This window comes from Sturnira hondurensis, unplaced genomic scaffold (assembly GCF_014824575.4).
Source record: "Sturnira hondurensis isolate 20B ecotype Veracruz unplaced genomic scaffold, ASM1482457v3 Scaffold0023226, whole genome shotgun sequence".
NCBI classification, from domain to species: Eukaryota; Metazoa; Chordata; class Mammalia; order Chiroptera; family Phyllostomidae; genus Sturnira; species Sturnira hondurensis.
Window position 1 is genome coordinate 1,627,659 of NW_028095857.1, and position 10,542 is coordinate 1,638,200.

At 36.3% G+C, this 10,542-nt stretch overlaps 1 pseudogene; it reads left to right on the forward strand.

Moving 5' to 3' along the window:
• Positions 1 to 8,305: 8,305 nt before the first annotated feature.
• On the forward strand, positions 8,306 to 8,415 carry LOC118980747 (uncharacterized; annotated as a pseudogene).
• Positions 8,416 to 10,542: the final 2,127 nt, after the last annotated feature.

The window sequence follows — 10,542 nt, forward strand, 5'->3', positions numbered from 1 at the left end:
TTACAGCAGATCTGAAAGTTTTATTATTCTGTAAGAGTACATTAATAAAACTACCATACACTTATTTTTAACACTATGTATATAAATTACTCTGACAGTTGTTTGCAAAGCCAATATATTAATACTGAAATTAAAACTGTAATGGAACAAATTAGTATGTTCTAACCACCATAGGCCAAGCTGAACAGTGCATTCTCTGTTTGGAACCCAGGACAAAGTTATCCTATAGGATAAAATGACAACAGTCACTAAAGTGGCAAGAAGTTGGACCCTGATTGACATTTGAATAAAAACTATGTGTCTATACATATCAAATGTTGTTCCTCTCCAGCTCTTCAGTTTCTTGTTTTCCTTGCTGCACCTTCCCAAAAGCAACTGTCCATTTATTAAAATAATGTTCATTTGTGAAAATCCTGACACAATGCTCTCACCTCAGACACTACAGAACTGGACATGGGAATGTGTTTGTCTTTAATTTTCCTTTCTTCATGTGTGTAACAAACCATATTAAAATTACTTGAAATAAATACATTTTGGAATCAAAATGTGTTTCTTATTGCTCCATGAAGTAATGCACCACAATAGGTTGCATCAGTTCTCTAGCTCTAATCTAGCTTTCCCCAGTGGCTCCAGGGCCCAGGGGAGAGATAATGTTTCTGTTCCACTTATGAGTAGAAAGATACATGGTTTTGCCCTTAGTTCATGTAGAGGGCTAGATGAAGAGCTCAGGACAACCTGCTTTTTACTCCTTTAAACAGCAAGACCTTTTTAATCCTCATCACTTAGTCTTCCACTAATTCCGTATGAACTCTGTTGTTAGCTACATAAGATGAATGTTTGAAATAGTCCAGTAAGGCTGAGCTAATGAGAGCATTGTCATTAAAATGTGCACTATAGCTGAGAGGCAAGAACCAAACTTCTGAGAACACTTAGGTTTCATCATTTATCGGCCACTGATGCTGACATAGCATTACATTTTACTCATTTTCAGCATTGAGGCTTAGTCAATGAAGAGACAATTTCCCATCCAGTGTTGACAATATTTTTTATTGCTTTTAGCTAAGGTTTCAGCCGCATTTTTAGTGCTACAGGGCTCTGAGTGTTCCTCATTCAGTGGCTATGGGCCAAGCCTATCCTTGCAATGTCACACTATGAACTGTGACTGTTAATAAACTATTTTCTGTGTGTTTTACAGCTTGTTACACTTCCTTAGGTAGAGAAGAATACAGTGAGTGTTCAAATATGAAGCTAGTATGTTTTATATCTTTTAAGGGAAAATCATATAACTTCCAGAAAGGCAGTTTTTAAACCTTTGCTTTAATTTTGCTGGGCAGATAAAAATACAATAAACTAAAATTAATTGGTCAGGTCCTGGCTGGTGTAGCTCAGATAGGAGGGTCAATCAGTGGATTGACCCTGGGCTGAGAACCAAAGGGTCACTGTTTCAATTCCCAGTCAGGGCACATTCCTGGGTTGTGGGCTGGGTCCCTAATGGGGGCCATGTGAGAGGCAACCACACATTGATGTTTCTCTGTCTTTCTACCTCTCTTCCCCTCTCTTTAGAAATAAAAAAATAAAATCTTAAAAAACAACATGAATTATGACTTGTTTTAAATAAATTTAAAAAATTAGTTGATCAACAGTAATTATATTCATCATTTGTATTAGTTTATATATATACATTTTTAATTTATAAAGGTACCCATTCTCACACACACTTTGGACACAATTTTGAAAGTTAATTACATGTTTGATATAGTAGAGGAGCTGTTTTTATCTACTTCAATAAATCCTTCCTATTTCAAATTATACTAGTGACATAGTTCAATATTAAATAACACAGTCCAACATTAGGCTCAATAATGTGGCCTTGCCATAAAAATGCAAAAAGAAGAGGAAAAATATGTGTAATAAAATAATGGCCAACTTTCTAAATCATGGCACATATTTTTAACATATAACATGTATAACTTGTCATGTATATGGATTTCATTGTATTCAATATAACATTCTCTTATATAACCCACATATAATCTAATATTGAAAATATAATTAAATGTTGGCTCATGCAAAGGATACAATTTGATTCAGGTTCTAGGTATTGCATCTCTTTAAAATGGAAAAATCTTTTAACACTTATAGATTCATACCATCTTCTTGAGTTACCATATAACCTTAGAAAATAGGCTTACTGAAAAATGCATAATAAGATCATGCCAAAACAGAGGTCACAGTTTATCACACTAACTATTGCATATTGATCACAATATCAATGACTCAAGCAGAGTTACATTTGTCTTAAAAAGACCCATTCCCCACAATTTCAAACGATTTTGTTTTGCCCAGCCAAGTTACTGTGCTGTGCTATATAAAGGTCATGTCTGTTATGTATATTCAAAAATAGTCACGGTGTTGCTGCTGCTGTTTGCTGCTGCTGCTGCTGCTGGTGATAATAGTAAGCATGAAAATTTAACACAAACATGCTAAAAATTTAAATGAACAGAATTTTAAAAATCTACTTTCATATATTTTTAAAGATATTTACCAGGAACTGATGCATTTGGAGTGAGGTAGAAATAGATCCTGGACAGTAGCATATATGAATTTCTTTTAGCAATAGACAGAAGCTGTCACCCCCCCCCAAAAAAAAACCGCGTTGATAGTTAAGCCAACACCTGAATAACTGAACCAATTTTTTTCTATTGTACCTTCTGTCTTGTCCTCAGAATTGATGCACTGTATCTAAAACTGATAAAGCTAATAAGATAAAGGAAGCTTATTCTAGATCCAATTATTTTTAAAAGATACTGTTATATGAAGGTCCACAGTTTTCAATGATCAGAATAAAAACCAAAGGCAGCAGGATATAACCTTATTAATGCTTATTTGGAAACTCAAATATATAGAATTTTTTGGTAGCTATTTTTAAAGTCTGAGCAATTGTCCCCCATTTTTTTTTTACAGAGAAAGTTCACTTCTGTCACCATCATTTTCAGTTCTGTGCACATAAAGATACTAATTTAGAACAAATACAATTCTGTTGATGAATTTCCAAGTGCTTTTATGTGGTACCATTCATTTAATCTCTTTTAAATTAAATCATTGTTATTGTTATTCTATTACAGTTGTCCTAATTTTCCCTTTTTGCCCTCCTCTGCTATCCTACCCCCAATTCCCAAAGTTAATTCCCACACTGTTGTCAATGTCTGTGGGTCATTTATACATGTTTTTTGTCTAGCCCCTTTCCCTTCTTTTCACCATTAACTTTAACCAAGGAAGTGAAAGACCTGTACTCAAAAAACTATCAAACACTGAAGAAAGAAATTAAGGAAGACACAAATAAATGGAAGCATATCCTATGTTCATGGACTGGAAGAATTAACATAATTTAAATGACCATACTATGCAAACCAATCTATAGATTCAATACAATTCCTATTAAAATACAAATGGCATATTTCACAGATCTAGAACAAACACTTCGAAAAATTAATATGGAACCAAAAAAGACCCTGAATAGCCTCAGCAACCTGGAGAAAGAAGAAAAAAGTAGGAGGGATCACTTAGTCTTAATGGTCACAGATTCTTCAGTTAACAAATATAAAGAGGCCATGGCTGATGTGGCTAAGTGGATTGGGTGCCAAGCTTCGAACTGAAGGGTTGCCAGTTTAGTTCTCAGTCAGGGCACATGCCTGGGAGAGGCAACCACATATTGATGTTTCATTCCCTTCCTTCTCCTCTCTCTAAAGATAAATAAATAATTTTTTAAAAATGAAGAGAATTGCTTAGAAAGTCTTGGCTTTATATTCTGACGCTGGTTTGGCTTTAATAACATTTTTGAGCAGATTACAACCTTTATTTGTGAGTTATTATTCAAACAATCTTAAAAAAACATTTTTTGATTGTTATTCATGAAGATAAAATGCAGGTAAAATATCTTAAATTTTTTATGGATAATTGTGTATTTTTGTAAGTTTCATATTTTTATGTATACCTAGAAATAAATAAGAGCACCAGAGGCAGAGAAGCATATAAATCCAGACAAAGGGGAAAGTTTGAGAGAAGTCAGAAATTAGAAAATGGTACAGTATTTATACTCACACTTTTTTAGCCTGATCAAGAAAACCAAGCTTCTATTTCGAACTGGAAGCATACTTCCCTTTGCAGTCTCAGGAATCCTGTCATTACATATCTGTTGTGATAATCCATGTTTATCTCTACTATCAAGACTGTTAAGGAGACTTCCAGTCAATATGGTGGGGTAGGTAAACATGGCTTGCTTCCTTGCACAACCACATCAAAATTCAACTATAGAACAACCATTCAGAACATTCAGAAATCAATATGAATGGAAATTCTACAACATTGGAATTAAAGAAGAAATCACAGTGAGACTGGTAGAAGGGGCAGAGACATAGAACCAGCTGGTCCCACAAACATGAGTGGCAGATAAAAATCAGGATGTATAATTCAGTGGTAAGAGATCCCAGCCCCCCACCAGGCCACCCAGCCAAGGGTTTTAGTACCAGGAAAATACATCTCCATAACTTCTGGCTATAAAAATAACTCAGTGGGGATTAAGGCTATGGAAGACAGAAACTGCTGGAATCCCATGCAGTTCTTCTTAAAGGGCCTCTCCACAGAATTATTTGGATTCACTCCCTCTGATCTCCTGTGTGGTGACAGCAGATTAAAAGACATCAGAGACATATGGGAAGGAACCTAATTATATGGCATTGGAGCAAAAGCTGAGGACAGCTTTATTGCAAACAAAACTGCTGACAGAGGTAATTGTTCTTTTTTTGAGCCCTCCCCTGACAAAGCCACAGAGATGGAAGGCAGGAGCCATATTTGAGACTTCATCAACCTGGCTATCACTGTTTGCCCTACCCTGCTGATTCCCTGAGGCCCAGCCCCACCAAACTTTCTGGCAAACTCAGCTGTTTCCAATGGCTTTTCCATACAAATGACTTGTCTTGGTGATGCTTCAGTTTTTCCTAAATTATCTCAAACAAGCAGCACCTGGCTTCAGCAAATGACATACCTCTTGTTAGTTTGCCCTGGGCCCAAAACTAGCAGCAGCTGGCCTTGGTTAACAGATTTGTCTCTCCTGAGCACCTCTAGCCCAGCACAAGTAGCAGTCATCTGTGTATTACTTTGTAGCTTATGCTTTGTGACCCTGGACAGAACACAGGGGGGTGGCTGACCTTGGATGTAACAAGAGCAATCAAGGCTCACCTACAACAGAAGGGTATACATAGCTGACACAGTGGTAGCACCTTGAATACTCAGCTTGGGTAATAGGGGAGGCTGTGCCACTGGAACCTAAAGACACCTAGAATACTAGACCACTCCACTAAGTTTGGGAGGTGTAGCAACTCTGCTTAATATATAGAAATAAACAGGAAGGTTGTCAAAATGAGGAGACATTTTGCATGATGACATGACTTGGCTGCTAAAGAAACCATGTGACTTCCAACTCTGGCCAAGTTGGAGTAACAAAAATTGGATTTACTTTCCCATTTTAAACAACCAAAGAATGGACAGCAAAAATTAAACAACTATTTTTTTAAATTTACTTTCCAATCATTTTTTTTAATTCAACATTATTTTGTATTGGTTCCTTTTTTTATTTAACCTTTATTGTATAATTTTATTACCTTATATTTCCCTTATACTCCATTCCTACCTACAGCAATCACCACACTGCTGTTCACATTCATGAGTCCTTTGTTCTTTTTGCTGAATCCCTTCACACCTTAAGCTCCTCTTATATCTGTCATCCTGCTCTCCATCTATGAGTCTGTCCCCATTTTACCTGTCAGTTCAGGTTTTTCATTAGATTCCATATATGAGTAACATCATGTGGTAATTATCTTTCTCTGAATGGCTTATTTCACTTAGCACACTTTTCTCCAGGTCCATCCATACTGTCACAAAGGGTAAAGTTTTCTTCTTTTTTACTGCCAAGTAGTATTCCATTGTATAAATGTTCCATAGTTGTTATATCCATTCATCTGTTATCCATTCATCAAACATATAGCACAGTGTCCAGACAATTATATACTTTACTTTATTTTAAGATTTTTTTAATCTTTAGAGGGGAAGGAAAGGAGGGAGGGGGAGAAATATCAATGTATGGTTGCCTCTAGTGCGACCCCTGCTGGGAACTGGCCTGCAACCCAGGCATGTGCCCTAACTGGGAATCGAACTGTGGTCGTTTCTTCACAGGCCCGTGCTCAAGCCACTGAGCTACATCAGCCAGAGCCAATTATATATTTTGTATAGTTCTCCCAATATTTCCAGTACCCACCTGGCACCATACATAGTTAACCATATTAACCATATTCCCTATGTTGTACTTGACACCAATATGATTATTTTGTAACTACAAATTGTATTTCTTAATCCCTTCATCCTTTTAACCCTGCTTCCCAACTATCTTCCTATCTGGCAACTATCCATCTGTTCCCTGTTAAAACAACTATTTTCAAGGCAGTGAATATCAGACAATGAAGAATAAAGAATCTTAAAGGATCCCTGGCTGGTGTAGCTCAGTGGATTGAGCACGGGCCTGTGAACCACACGATCGTGGTTCGATAACAAAACAAAAGGTATAGACAGATGCATCATAGGCAGTAGCAGTTGGATTATGCTTTTAATTATTTAATTATTTGTTTGTTTGTTTATATTTATTGTTGTCCAGTTGCATTTGTCCTTCCATTTTCTCCATTGTTCACCCTTACCTTTCATGAAATTCCCTGTATTCACACAGTCAAGTGCACCCGCATTGTCCATGATCATCAGTCCTCTATTCATGTTCCTTTGCATGCTTCTTCCCCTTCTTTCCCCCTTTATTCCCCTCCCTTGTGGTCACTTTCCATTTGTTCTTTATTTCCAAGTTTCTGTTTCTACTTTGCTTTTGTTGATTAGGTTCCACTTCTAGGTGAGATCATATGGTATCTGTCTTTTACCACCTGGCTTATTTCACTTAGCATAATTCTCTACAGTTCCATGCATGCTGTTGCAAAGCTTAGAAGCTCCTTTGCTCCTTCCTTCTTCCTGCTGTGTAATATTTCATTGTGCAAACGTACCAAAAGGTTTTTGATCCACTCACTTACTGACAGGCATTTAGGCTGCTTCCAGCACTTGGCTATTGTAAATTGTGTTGCTATAAACATTGGGGTACATAGGTTCTTTTGAATTGTTGTTTCAGGATTCTTATGCTATAGTTCCAGCAGTAGGATCACTGGATTGAAAAGCAGTTTCATCTTTAGATTTTTGAGGAAATTCCATACTGCTTTCCACAGTGGCTGCACCTGTCTACATTCCCACCAGCAGTGCACTATGCTTCCCTTTTCTCCACACCCTTGCCAGCACCTGTTGTTTATTAATTTATCAATGATGACCATTCTGATGGGTCTGAAGTGGTAACTCATTGTGGCTGTAAATTGCATCTGTCTAATAGCTAGTGATGTTGCTCATTGTTTCATGTGTTTGTGCTCCCTCTGTATGTCCTTCTTAGAGAAGTGTCTGTTCAGATCCTTTGCTCCTCCTTTTTTAATTGGATTGCTTGTCTTCCTGGAGTGCAGTCATGTGAGTTTTTTATATATTTTGGAGATCAAACCATTGTCTGAGATATCATTAGCAAATCTGTTTTACTATATGGTTGGTTCTCTTTCCATTTTGTTAATGTTTTCTTTAGCTGTTCAGAAGTTTCTTTTAGCCCTGGCTGGTGTAGCTCAGTGGATTGAGCGCAGGCCTGCAAACCACACAATTGCAGTTCGATTCCCAGTCAAGACACATGCCTGGGTTGCAGGCCAGTTCCCAGCAGGGGACTCAGAGAGGCAACCATACATTGATATTTCTCTCCTTTTCTCCTTCCCTTCCCCTCTAAGGATAAATAAATAAATAAATCTTTTTAAAAAGGAGCTGCTTTTAGTTTGATGTAGTCCTATTTATTTTTCCCCTTATATCCCTTACCTTAGGGGATGCATTCATGACAATATTGCTGCATGGGATATCTAAAACTTTCCTGCCTATATTTTGCTCTAGGGCTTTTATGGTGTCATGACTTATTTATGTCTTTTATCCATCTTGAGTTTATTTTGGTGTATGGCATATGTTGTTTGTCTAGTTTCATTTTTGTTTGTGTGTGTGTACTTATCCAGATCTCCCAACACCACTTACTGAAGAGGCTATTTTAACTCCATTTTATGTCCCTGCTTCCTTTGTCAAATATTAACTGACCATTATGTCATTCTTTTAAATTTTTAAAAACTATTTATTCTTTTTTTAATTCTCTAGCTTTGCGCAGTGGCAGTATCATAGCCAATGAGGTTTATCCGAGGCGCGATTATTGCTAATCTTTTTTTAATTCTCACTCAAGGGTATTGTTATTGCTATTTTAGAGAGTGAGGAGGAGGGAGAGAGCTAGAGAGAAGAAAAACATCAATGTGAGATAAACATTGATCAGTTGCCTCCTGTATGCTCCCCAAATGAGAATCCAACCCACAACCTAGGTATTGTGCCCTGACCAGGAATTGAATTCACAATGTTTTGTTGTATGGGATTACATTCCTACCAATTGAGCCACTCAGCCACAGCTGCCAATCTAATTTTTTAATTTTATTTTTCATAATAGGGGATTTGAAGCAATTAAAAAAATAATGTTCAGCTTTGTCACTTACTTGTGTTATGGCAGCATACTCTGTGGTTCCAGCAGACATTATAAAGGAATATCTTAGTTCTGCTATAGCACCTTCAGAAAACTGAAATTCCCATTTACTTAGCTTTTCCCTTATCAGTTCATTTATAATCTTTGATATTGTTTTTGTGGAAATCACCATTTGATAGCTATTACATGATGTTCAGATACATTGATAACAAAGCATTTTGTCATAACAAGTGAGTCATGAATATGTCCAGCTATTACATATATACTTCATTCTCCTGAAACTTATATTATTTACATTTATTTTGATGCTGTTATTGGCTATCAGGTATATGTACACAACTTTTGGTGGAACACTAATTTTGGAAAAACACAATTTGGTTCCTCTAGGGTAGTCTTTTTTAAAAAGCAGACTACTTGAGAGTAGTTTATAAAATAATATTTGTGATAAAATAACTTTAATGGCTTGTTCAGAGTCATCATGGGTCATCAAGTCTGAATGTTTCCTACATAATAAAGCCACTCTTCTCTCAATTGCCTGATGTCTTACAGTCTCATGCCATAGAGGATGGCTACAAAACACTGTTGTTGTTGGTTTTTTTTTGTATAATTGTAACCACACATATTACAGAATGATATTTGGCACACATATTACAGTATGCCAAGGCTAACAACACTACCAGTTTTACCTATCCAGAGTGACAATATTGACAGTAGTGTCTGAATGGATGTTATGGAGTCCAGAGCACTTAAGCCCAAATTTTCACTCTATCATTATTAGTTTGGTTACTTTGAAGATGTCGATTAACTTCTCTGCACCTTAATTTGTTTATCTATAAAGTAAATATAATAATAGTGTTACTATATCAGGTTGGTTTAGTAGATATCCTGTAAGTAAATGAATATAAAAATTGGGGGGCAATGGCTGATACAAAGCAAATGATTCAGCAAAATTTAGCTATCAACATTATTAGTTGTACATGCGGTAGTGAGTAGACTTAAGAGAAACTTGCATAAATTGGACCAAACTTATGCTTGTTGGATAAAAAAAAGTTTGATCATATGTTTGATGGGCTTCTTTACTATCTGGTGCAAGGTGAAATAATATTGAGCTTGAATTCAGGAAAACAAAATGGTCAAATAATAATTAATTTGGCACAATTCACATCCTCTCTAAATTTTAGTCCCTCTTCTTCCAAGTGAAAAATAAATTCTCTTCTGTCTTTCTTCGAGACATGTTGGGACAACCAAATAAAATAACAACTTTGACAACACTTTGTATTCTGTAAATTTCTATATAAATCTGAGGTATTATTATCAATATGACCTTAAGCTAAGTTGTTCAAAGAAATAGCGAACCACACCATGAACAATAATACTTGGGCACTTGTGCTTTCACCTCCGGTTTGAAATATCTTTCTTCTGAATATATTAGAAACATCACTAAACTGAAAGTCAGCTGATCAAGATTCTCTTTCTTTTACTGCCATCAGTTAGCTGTGTAGCCTGGAAAAACACTCTTCATTTCTGTGCTTTAGCTTCTTCATGTAAAATGAATAACTGTATTTATTTGATTTCTAAGGTGTCTTCTAGTACTGAAATCCAACACTATTTAATCTCTGGAATTAACTCTCATAGGTTTCCAGAGATAGAGATAGAGAGAGAGAGAGAGAGAAAGAAGCACATATCACCTGTGGTGCTTCTAAAACCACAGTAGAAGTTCATTTTTATTTGAGTTCTTGATTTCCATCAAGATGAGTTGTGACAAGGGTATATAGAGAATCAACACAGGCAAAACTCTTTTGACAGCTATTTCAGGTTCTGGTTTATATTCCAAGATGTCGCCAGAGCTTAGGTAATGGGGCTGG